The 12,345-nt window shown below is 39.9% G+C and overlaps 1 long non-coding RNA gene across 1 annotated transcript in view; it reads right to left on the reverse strand.

Moving 5' to 3' along the window:
• LOC109309806 overlaps window positions 1-4,301 on the reverse strand; it is a 50,922-nt gene extending 46,621 nt beyond the window's left edge. The window contains exon 1 of the long non-coding RNA XR_002101048.1: window positions 4,014-4,301. This is a non-coding gene — a long non-coding RNA (uncharacterized LOC109309806). The remainder of the gene's footprint in view (window positions 1-4,013) is intronic.
• Window positions 4,302-12,345: the final 8,044 nt, after the last annotated feature.

Genomic DNA, 12,345 nt, shown 5'->3' on the forward strand with positions numbered 1-12,345 from the left:
CTGTTTGGGAGGGTTGGGACCCGTGCCCACCTGCTAGCCCTCCCTACATGGTGCACATCCTTCCTCCTCACAGCAGCAGCAGGACCAGGCTGAGTTAGGTGCTGCCTCCATGGAATTGGGCCAGCCCAACGACATGCAGGGCACATGGAGGCAGTACCCAGCCTGGCCCACTGGCACATAGATCTTGCATTTGATGCCGGGAGCCCGGGTGGCAGCAAAAGAAGCTCAGTACTGGTTGACAGTGCACACCAGCAGGCCAGGCTGGTTCTACGTGGCACAGGCCGTGCCAGGTCTCAGGCAGACAGGGCCACACCATGCCAATGGGGGGCTGTGCCAGTAGTGGGCCATGAGCACCCTGATGGCTGCTGCTGCTGCTGCTGTGGAGTGGGCTGTGCACCAGGCCACAGGGTGGTGGGGCACCCACCCCTCCCAAGCAGTTCTCCCCACAGTCCCCCCACACAGTCTCCCCATACCCATGCACACAGTCCTCTCAACACCCACACATTCCCTGCCACAAATCCTCCACAATCCACTTGCAAACCCCTCAACCTTCATGAACCTCTCATAGCTCACAATTCAGAAAATTATGCAACTGAGAAATGCATTTAAGCAGTGTCTTCATGTTAAGTAAACTCTTATGGCCAGTTAAAATATTGACCCAATTCAGGAAAGCTGCTTACATCCAGCCCTATTCAACATCTCACCAAATTTGCAATTGGTTGGGAAAAACATTCCACAAAACCGTGATTATTTTTAAACAAAATTCAGCCCCCAAATTTGACAAAATTCTTGAAGTTCTTTTTCCAAAATGGTTCATTATATAATAGCTCTTCCCAGTGGGACTACTTTTCTGAATTGAGGCCCCAAATTTAAAGATGTCTCAATACATTTTTTCTTAACAACTCTGGGTTGAGATGAAGGGAAGAAAGTTTTAGCCCAGTTCTGAGAAGGTTTTGAACAACCAGAAAGAGAGAGTCTAGTTCTTATTTAGGCTCAGAGGCTCTTTATAGTGTTTTAACAGTGTAAGTGAAAAATTAAGTTGTCGTAAGTTTGTTTTACAAAGACTATTGTAATTTGGTATGAGATATTTCATGAGACTTCAAATGTTACCACAGCAGCATTAGCGTTTACAGATTAACTATTGCATCTTTCTTTTCTACTCATCTGCCTGTGTAGATCATCAGGACTGCAATCAAAATGCCAGAATGTTTATGTATAAAGAAGATGCTTTATACTTAGGCAAATATCTTCTAAAGGGAAAAAATATCACTGATAGAATGATCTTTGACTTAAGTACACATATTGGTTATTTTCTTACAGTATCTAGTCACTGATATCAGTTTTGTTCCCTATGGTCATAACTGATGCAACACTTTTCTGATACTAAAAACTTAGAACCCAGGTCACACAAAACTTATCTTGTAAAAGTGTTGTTGGTTGTAGCGGTGTTGGTCTAAGGACATTGACAGACAAGGGTCTTTGGGTAGATGTGATATCTTTTATTAGACCAACCAAATAGTTGGAAAAATTGTTGTTTGCAAGCTTTCAGGCACAAACACTCTTCTTCAGGCATAGGGAAAGTCTGACTGAAGAAGGGTGTTTGTGCCCAAAAGCTTGCAAATAACAATTTTTACAACTATTTAATTGGTCTAATAAAAGATATCGCATCTACCCAAAGAACCTTGTCTACCTTCTTGAAGGGAACTTTGAGCTGGTATGACTGTCAAAAACATTACAGAGCAAAGAACTTTGTCAAGTTTTCTTCGACTATTTGCTATGAAACTGAACACTGTAACACACTAATTGTAATGGGCACTGGATAAAGCAACTACTTGATTATTGGAATTATTTTTTAGCAAACATCAAAATAAATTACATTTCCCTCTTTCCATGTATTTTTCCAATTCCCTTTAAAAACAAAAATGTTCATTTAGGGCATGACAGCTAAAATAGAAATGTCTCTGGCACAAGCTAGCTTTCTAGCCTGCAGGCAAAATATAAAATTGTTGTTAAATTGGAGTGGACCAGAAAATGGATGGTAAAATTCGTCCATGAAACTTCTACTAATAACAAACATTTGTCCTGTGACATGCACTGTAAGTAATAGCACATGACAAGGTACGTGTTCCAGTGTTATAACAGCAAGATTCAGGAGCATTTTGAGGCAAGAGGTTGAAGGCCAAATGCCTTTGCTAACCAAAATACATAGGTATGACACCATCAAATCCTGTGGTTTTAATCAAAGTTTGTAATTTATTAAATATTTGAGAGAATTTTGGAATATTTTGTGAAATATTAAGTAAATGTAGTTCAAAAAAGCCACCTTTATTTAACCTTTGAAAATTTTTCTGCCTTTCCGATTTTCATTCAGCTGTATCTGACTGTGCTTTCTATCATACCTTAATAGCCATCATAACTTTCACTGAAGCAGTTATTTGGACTTGAACTGTCATACTAGTATGTGAAGTACATGCATTACAAAAAACCAAACCAAACAAACAAAAGACTGTTAGTGTTGCAGGAAAATCCTGTTTTCTTTCTGACTTGAGCAAATACTTCAAGACATATGAGCTGCCAATAAATTTTAAAATCAGCCAGCACAGCAACAAAAAAAGCATTTAAACAAATATTTCCATTTTTAAATGAGTTTTCTCTTCCTCTGAGTTTACTGACTTGTAAGATGGGATCCTGTAACCTAGGTGCAAGTAATTCAGGGTTGAGTCCAGTTTTGGTAGGTGAAAGGTGTATGTAAAAAAGACCTGATATAGGAGCCAAGCACAAACTTTTTGTTGAAGTTCAAAAGAGTTAATGTAGCTCTGCAATTCTCAATTTAATGTGTACTCGACATTCTTATTATTGTAAGAAAGGCCATGTTATTTCCACATGAAACCAAGAAATACCATAATGAGTGTTCTGTGACAGACAGCTCTTTAGAGAGCGCCAGAATGATTTCCAGAACAAAAAGGTTGGATCAGTTTCTAAAAGCTTCAGGCTGGATGCAGAGCCAGCTGGGGGATAATACAAAGCCTGGACAATAGGATACACTCAACCAGTGATGCTGGCTACCTAGAAGTGCCAAGGCCAAATTCTAGTTTTGTTTTAAAATAAGAAGCTGCCAGTCCTTTTTCTTGCAGTCACCCTTGAAAATTTGTTCGTATTTTCTGCTCACTGAGGAAAAAAAAGGGGGATCAGCTTTCAACACTACCCAGAGACTCAGGGAATGGTACTGTGGCTACATCTACACAAGCAGCAGACTGCATAGTTGCATAAGCGAGTACTAAATGACTGCGCAGTAACTGGCATTGCCACATAGTTATTTTCCCCATTGCTACTGCACAGTAGCAACGAGCTATTGTGTAGTAGCTTGTTACTACTGCGCAGTACCGTCACCACTCAGTTAGTGCCTGGCAATGGTACTGCACAGTAGTGCCTTATGTAGATGCGCCCTCTGATACCCCAAAACTTTTCTAAATCTGTTCCAATAATGGGGTTGGTCCAATAAAGGATATCAACCGCAACAATCCTTGCCTCTCACATATTTCCTAGACCTCCACAGCTACAACATTACTCTGACACTACCAACCCTAACCATAGTCATTCATGATGCTCCTGCCTGCATTAACCTAGGACAGGCCAACGCATGGTGGTCTCCTGATTTCTCCGTGCATCCCATGTAAGTTCACTGTTCACAGGACACCACCACTGTACGATACCACCATGAGCAGCCAGAGTTTCCTTTGATCCTGAACCACCTTTAGGCTCTTAAGATTTACCTTCTATTTATACTGAATCCAAAGAAAATAGCCTAATTATGGGAAAGAAATATATTTCCTTCATTTCCTCATCCTTTCCCCCCCCCCAGTAGGTGATGCATCGATGCAGTACAACTTAAAGTGGCTAATGAGTTTGGAGTAATATCACTATATAGTTACAAGGGCATTACATTGCTACTAGCATATTTTAAAAGTATAAATAAAAGATACCATAGCTTATATACCTTCAACTCATATTACCCTAACCTTGTCCTTGGAAAGTGCCTTGAAGCCCGTCAGCATTTCTATATGGATGCTATTTCATCTTTTTCTAGGACATGGTAGCCTGCAGAGAGCCCAGGCAGGAGCATCATATTGAGTACTTTTCGCAGTTTATAAGTTTCGTGATTCTTTAGCTTTGGTTCCATATAATTTAAGTGTTGAGTCAAAAACACTCTGATCTTTTGGGGCTTACAGAACATGAGCAGCCTTGCAAAATCTAGGCAGTTTGCCAGAAATTTTAAACTTGGTTGAACTAATGCTAAAAGGTTAAACATTTCACACAGTTTTGATTCTCCCTTCCCCCAGTTTGCCTTGTTCAAGGCTTCTTGTCAAGAAATGAAAGAACTGGTAATGGACCGGATGGAACTCTTTCAACTCTTACACAGTAATGTTGGTATTGCTGGAAATCTGAAACAAATGTTAAACTTGATCTTTTCCTCAACTGAAAAGGCCTACAGACATCTAAAGCTATTGAATTGTCTCTCACATCTCATGCTATAAATTTTCTTAACTGAGAAAGCCTTCTGTACAAGAGTTAAGTGGAGTCAGATTTCTATTATTTTTCCTCACATGTACTGAACAAAGCTGCTCCCACCTCTTCCCTCCCCCAAAAATCTTTTACTTTTTGAGAAATGAATTGGGAGGGTAAAGCAAATCTACTTGGGGTGAAGAGCAGCTCTGCAACCCTTACCATGACTAAAATAAATGCTTTTTTATTCCCCCATAACATAATTTGTGTATAATGCCATGGATGGTCATTTCTATAGCTCTGTCGCATCTCACACTCACTTTGTAAGATGGCAGGCCAGTCACAGAAGAAGAGAGAGGGGAAAAATAAATACAGCTTGATGAAAGCTAAGGTTTAAAAGCTTTGGGCAATGCCATGACATCCATTTTTATGCTTATACACAGATATCATGATATGGCTGTTCTGTGAAGCGCTCTAAATGACCTATTGCTTCTTCGGAGAACGTCTTTAACTGGAACTAGTGACTGAGAAATCACTTGTGAGTGACCTAATTTTGCAATTTAGTCAATTAGTGAACAAATACATGAGAAAATGCCAGGCAGAGTACATTTTTAAAAAGTGCTTTGTCCATTCATGTTGAAAATGCCATTCATTCTTTATTGATTTAAGATTACACTTTAAAATGCACTTGTGAATATATTCTAATATGTTTTAAAGAAGTAAATTATCTACCTGCTTAACCATAGTCATTCATGCTCCTGCTTGCATGAGTGATCTTCATATCATCTCCATGGAGCATGCCAGAGCTAGCTGCAACCACAAGGTTGAGCTTTTGTATTTGAGCAGCCTTCTCTCAAAAAATGAAAGCTTTTTGGTGTGCAGAAATAAATATCAATTAAAAAAAATTAAGCAGATTGCTCCTGTTTTATGTGATCCAAGGAGCAAATGCATCCTACTGTTTAATGCTGTTTGAAAATATAGTTCAAGATGGAGCCTTAGATTCTTTCCAGGATCAGGTCTTTTCAGTGGATGCTGATGAGGAGATCCATACAAAAAAAATAAGCTTATTGGATTTTCTTTTTAAAGGGAGTACTCCTAAGTTATCATTCACCAATGGATGGAGAGAGACAAAATCTGCCTATGTATTCCTGAGGCCTTTCTAACTTCAGCTAGGTTTTTAGTACCATTAAAGCAGTTCTCTTGCCCATCATTATACCATTTTCTGTTCCCTGCTGGCCAAAACAGAAAATGAAAGATAGTGCATGTCTCTTCTCTGGGCTGAGAATCACATTATTATTATTTGTTAAAATATGTAAGCAATGCCAGTATAATCCTGGATGGTATGTTTTCCAAATCTTTGTCAGACTTGAAAGACTGTTTTGAAATCACATTGCTGAAAAGTCCATGGTTTCCAGCAATATTTTAAAATTTTCCTTCTTTTATTTTTATCAGCACCATTTTGACTTTATTTTAGGAACTACAGGTCTGATTCCATACCCATACTCCATAGAAAAATTCCTACAGATATCTATGGGAGGTGGTAGGACTGGGTTCTGGGTCTTTATTTTTTATTTCTATGGGACGGAAACAGTTGTTAGAGGTAGAAATACCTACTAATGAGGTAATTTAGGGCCCAATACTAGTTCCACTGGCTGACTGGAGATGGTATGACACCTGCTACTCCACACAGCCACTTCCTGACAATACACTTTTTTTTTTTGTTCTATATAGTTTTCAATGTCTCAAATCATGTACTACCCATCTTTCATTTGATGGGTGCTGTAGTGTAGAGTAATTGTTTTGTGTTCCAATTTCAACACTGATCTAAAATACACAGGTGTGGATTAGCACCACATCTTCACCTGAAATGTGTGTGAAAGAGATGAGTTGAGAAAATAAGTCAAAAGCCCATACACATATCAGAGACCATGGTTGAGTTCTCAGCATTGTACATGTAACACTAAAGGACACACACTTAGATACTACCATGATGGACAGCTATATACAAGCCTAAGGTAGGTAGGGTGAAATTGTTAGCATTTTCAGATGCTTTGCTTCAATGCAATGCTTTCTTCTGAATGTAAAGTGCCAAAAATCTTTAACTTGCTGGTTTAATAATGGCAAACATAATAATTGCATCAATGTAACAGTCCATCATTTATATTGCAATTCTTACTGTTGTATAAACTGATCACATCTTGGTGTCTTGCATCCTGTCTGATTATATATGAATATTTTATAGAACAACAACAATAGTATGTGGATCAGTATGTGAAATAGTCGCTTATATCAGTGGAAGATTTCACAGCATCTGCAGAAATTACAGCTAAACACATTATGTACAATAAAGGGATGCAATGTTTATTTTATTACTGAATTTGCAACATCTATTTATACAAATGAGTATAATTAACTGGGGGGAGGGGAAATTGGTCAGATATAACTATATAAAATAATCCTGATTCCCTGAAGATTCTATGAAGATCAGGTTTTTTTAGACTTTATCACAGAACAGAGATGTTTATATTCCTTGCTTTCAGAAATTAAAATTTATTGATGGAACAATTCAGAGTAAGCATTTGAAGTACTTGTGCTAAAGCATTCTTGTTTAATATTGCATGGAGGGGTGGGGAAAGGAATAAGACATTTGCCTGAGAGGTTCAACTGCAATATAAACTCCATCATCTTAAAGTGGTTTGAGGTTCTCCTGCAAAAATGCAAAAGGCTGAGCAGTTATGCTAATGAATACCACTTAGTCACTTGACAGTTATTGGACATGAAAATCAAACTGCATTATAGTCAGTTAAAACTGTTGGGTAAAGATACTAAACTCAAGAGATATACAAATAATTTACCCAAACAGTTTGTATTGTTCACTCGGGGCTGATTTTCACCCTCATTTATATTCAGCATCCCCCTTGAAGGTCAACATAATAGCACAAGTGCCAACAAGGAGGAATTTGACCCTCAGACAGCATTCAATGCTGAGATTTGGTTAATATAAGCAGACAAATTCAGTGCTGATCTTTACTATATACAATTCCAATGAAGTCCAGTGGAAAGCACTTTGGAGGAGTCACAAAATAGCAAACTCTCATGTACATGGAAAAGAGTTTCTTGACTGCCTCTCAGTTGGAAGGATGGTTGCATTGATCTGTAACATAAGGACTTGGGGCTCATTGTAAACAAAAATCTAGTAGCCTGCCTAGTCTAAAGCATGACTTTGGCAGGCTTTAAATGTCCAACCGCAATACAGCTCCCTAAACCTTGTCAGGCACAGCCTTGTTGACCTGAAAGTTCCTTGGGTACCAACGATTCTGCCTCTGCACATACCTAGAACTGCCCCCATTAGGCAATTAGGCACTCTGCTCCCGCTTACACTCCGTCAGGAGCCAGAAACTTAGTGGAGTAGCACCTAAGTCTTCTTAGGGACCTGAGCATACGCACTGAGTATACCAAGAAATATGGACAGGACAGTTAGAGCAGTATGATAGAGATAGGTTCACTAATGATGGTCATGTTGGCCACCAGTCTAATGGCTATGTCACTCATCCACTCACATGAGAGAACGTGGCTTGTAGGCTTCCATTCAGTCTAAGGGGGTTTAAACTTGTCTTCACCTCCAAGTAGAGTTTCCTAACCACCAGGGTGTAGAATAGGAGCTAGGATAGGGGAACCCTTCACCCCTCTATTGAAGAGAAAGGAATGCAAGACCTATAGGGGCAGAAGAATGAACCAAGAAAAAGAAAGGAATGCAAGACTCATAGAAGCAGAAGAATGAACCAAGAGGGAGCCTGACCCTGAAATATTACTGTAAGCATCTGTCTTCTTGAGAGGATTCCAAACTGTGGATTAAGCACAGATAGAAGCACCTGGCTGAGGTGCCTAAGCTCTGGGGAGGGGTGGGACTTCAAAACATTTCTGTTCTCAGTGCTTTCTGCTGACTGGACCTAAAGATGCCCTGCTCAATGCAGAAGTGGTTTTGGATTGCAGTTTTGAGGTATATGTTGTATATGATATATATACAAGAAATCCACAGACCCAAAAACATATCTGAATAGAACCAGCAATCACCCTAAACACACCAAGAAAGCTGCAATATACAGTCAAGCCCTCTGACACTACTGAATTTGCACTGAGGAGAACACCTGTGACCATTACCTCACAAATCTCAAAAAGGCCTTCACTCAACAAGAACATTCCTCCAGAGAGACAGATCACACTTTTGAAAGAGCCACCCAGATACCACGTGAAGAACTGCTGCAGTATAGAAGAAAACCCCCCATGAATCACACACCACTGGTTATGACATATCATGCCTCCCTGAAACCCATACGGAAAATCCTCAAACAATTGCAACCCATACTAACAGAAGACCCAATTCTTAAGGAGACCTTTCCAGAACCACCCATCTTAGCCCTTAAACAAGCACCTAACCTTGCCAACCTCATCACCAAAAGCAAACTTCCTACAACCCAAAACACACCAAATGGATCCAGGACAAGAAATGTAGAACCTGCCAATACATTTCTACCACCCCTACAATTACTATTCTCCATGACAGAACCATCACCAGTCCTGGATCTTACACCTATACCTCCAGATGTATAACACATTTCATCCAGTGCACTAAATGCCCTGATGGAAAATATGTAGGAGAAACCAAACAAGAACTGCATACGAGAATGAATACACACCAAAAATCTATCAAAGACAAAAATACCCAATTACCTGTGGGGCACGTTTCTCACAGAGAAAAACAACACTCTCTCCCTAATCTCTCAGTTTTAATCCTCAAAGGGAATTAGAAAACACCTTTCACAGACAAACCTATGAACTTCACTTTATCAATCTACTGGATAAAAATACCCATAGACTAAATATAGACATTGGATTTATGACACATTATAACTTGTCTGACATCTGACTCCCCAGATTCCACTTTTTACCAACTATGTTCATCCCATTCCCCCTTCCTCCTATCTCTCATCCATTGACTACAGCTACATTCATTCCCCTTCCCACCTCTTTCCACCTGTCTCTCACCTACTGACCACCTTAATTTACATTTTAACTGACTGGTTTCCTTGCATATGTACTGGCCTCTGGCTGCTTTACTACTCCATCTAGGAAGAAAGCAGACAATCTGCAGATGCTTCCTCTGCCTGGTGAAGGGTAATTCTACCCAAAAGCTTGCCAAGAAGAATTTTTCCAACTATCTGAGTTGGTCTAATAAAAGATATTGGATTTATCCAAAGAACTTTGTCTGACTGATTGAAGACACTTAGAAGGAAAACATTTAGAAGGACAACTCCCCCCCCCCCCCACACACACACACACCTACCAACAATATATCTCAGCTCCAGAGTTTTATCAAGACTATCGTTAAAATAATCCCATTGTTTTGCATTTCATTTTTGGCATGCTCTGTTACTATGTAATCCTCCCTCCCCACACTTGATGATTGAGTTTGTCATCTCAATGTGTCTGAAAGAGAGCAAATTAGGAGACAATGGGTGCATCTACATATGCACTCTACTGCAGAGAAGACTAATTAGTTCTCCAGTAAAGTGTTGCCATATACATGTGCACCAGTATTAAGGCACAGTAAATTAATTAACTCTGCCATAAATTAATTAAGTCTATTCCCTCCAGAACTTACAGGAGAGTAATTACATGCACTGAAACATATGTGTAGATGGTGACAAGGGCTGCCTGGGGCACAAGGGTGCTAAAGTGTGGAAGTTGCCTGCTACCTAGTCTTGCACTGTAGCATCCTTGTGCCCCAGCCACTTCCCAATGCCATCACCCAGAGCCCAAGGTTGACCTCTGGGGCCCCCTGCCAGCTCTGGGCTGCTCCACCCTGGCTTGCAATGGTGCAGTCTCGGGTGCATGTATAGATGCTTCCCCCAGGAACAGCTGACTCTGGCACAAACTTTGCCAGAGTTTATTGCATCCTGTTAATAGCTTGTGTAGATGCACCCGTTGGGATTTATTCCTCTCTTCAAATAATTTCTCATTCTTTATTTTTCCACTCTTCTGTCTGTTCACATTTAGTAGAATTTCTCTCTCCTTGTTCAGAGAGATAAAATGTGCACGAATACTATAAGAACACCAGGACAAAGATAACACATTTAAATGGGTTAAATATACAAGATCAAAGAAAAAATCTGAAGTTAAATGAACTGAAAATAGCTTACTGAAAGTCCCAGGGCTTCACTGAATACAGTGGGAAAACTGTAAAAGGCAAAAAGGTAAATATCCTGTAACCCGAAACTTTCAATGTGGATCTAATGATAATGACCTGTTTCACTATCAATGCCTTCTTCTTAGGAACTGAAATATTTCTCTGCACTTCCCCCCAGTCACCTATGTATTACTGCATAGTTAACATTCATGCAATCCTTTTCAGAAAGACACAGTAACTGGCTCTGTGGTACTGCTTTTTGTTCCCTTTCTGGATATGCTGAACTCAGCTGTTGAGAGTAAGAGGGCATGCTTGAAAAGCTGTGTTAATAAAAACTCTGTTTAATTTATCTGGCTCTCTGTGGCTGTCCATTCCGATGAGCAGTCTAAACCAAGATACTACAACATAAATTATCCTTCAGTTCCAGTTAGCAAAGTATGGACTGTGACACAAACACCAAAAGCAGAGAGCACCAGTAGTGTTACTGACCAGCTTCAGGAAACCAAACCATCATTTCTCCAACAAGCACTCGTGCTTTCTCCCATCCTGCCCCTTCTTACTGTGAAACACTACCAAAATAAATCATAAAATCCATCACTATATATCCTTCTTCAAGCTCCATCTCATAATTCACACTCCTTCCAGGATGCATATGCAGTTAACTACAACCTTGCAACAGTAAGTGACAAGCTGTAGTTACTACTCCTGATTGACCACAAGTTCCGCATATCTTAATACTGGCCTTGTTTGCCCTTCACCTTGGACTACACACGTCTCATTTACCTGTTTATAATATTCTTTGAGCTGAAGCCTATCAGATATATTTTCCCATGTCTACTACAATTTGCCCGTGTCAACAACAACCAACTTAACTTGGCTGGTCTCTCCTCACTACTACAGAACAACCAACAGTAAGTAGCAATATTGAAATATAATTGAATTAAGGCATATTGATACTGCTCACAGCTCTTGAGGTTTCATCTGATTGCAATTGCTCTTATCCTACAGTTTCATAACTTTAGCTCTTATGGGAGAATTTTAAATGCTTCAGAAGCCAAGTATCACAAAAAGTCTGCAGAATTAATTTAAGGGTACCTTGAGTAACATACTGGTTTTTCTCTATTGTTTACACAACTGAACATCCAGATATTGACAGTGATTGACCACTGTGCTAACCCCCAGTTTGCACACACAGATTATGTAACTGTACCTCCAAATCAGACCTGTAGTTATGTGTGTACAGGCAGCCCTCGACTTACAACATTTTGAGTTACAATGTTTCACACTTGAAACGTTTATAAGTTGACGCCTTGTTTCAACTTTCTGACATCAGCTTCGACTTTACAACACTTGATCTGATGCCAAGCCACGCCAGCGAACAAGTACACTGCATCACCCATCTCCCTAGAGAACATCTGTCCAAACTTCCTTGGACACTTTCTTTAAGAAAGAAGACAAGACTCCAGAAAACCCGCAGCTAAGACTCCTGAGAAGGCTCCAGCCAAAAGCCCTTCAAAAAGTCGAACCAAGAGCCCTTCAAAACATCCAGCAAAGTCTCCTCAAAGAAGTCATTCCATAGTTTCATAGTTTCATAGTTTCTAGGGTCAGAAGGGACCTGAGCAGATCATCTAGTCCAACCCCCTGCCATGGCAGGA

Source organism: Crocodylus porosus, unplaced genomic scaffold, assembly GCF_001723895.1.
Source record: "Crocodylus porosus isolate Cpor-Errol unplaced genomic scaffold, CroPor_comp1, whole genome shotgun sequence".
NCBI classification, from domain to species: domain Eukaryota; kingdom Metazoa; phylum Chordata; order Crocodylia; family Crocodylidae; genus Crocodylus; species Crocodylus porosus.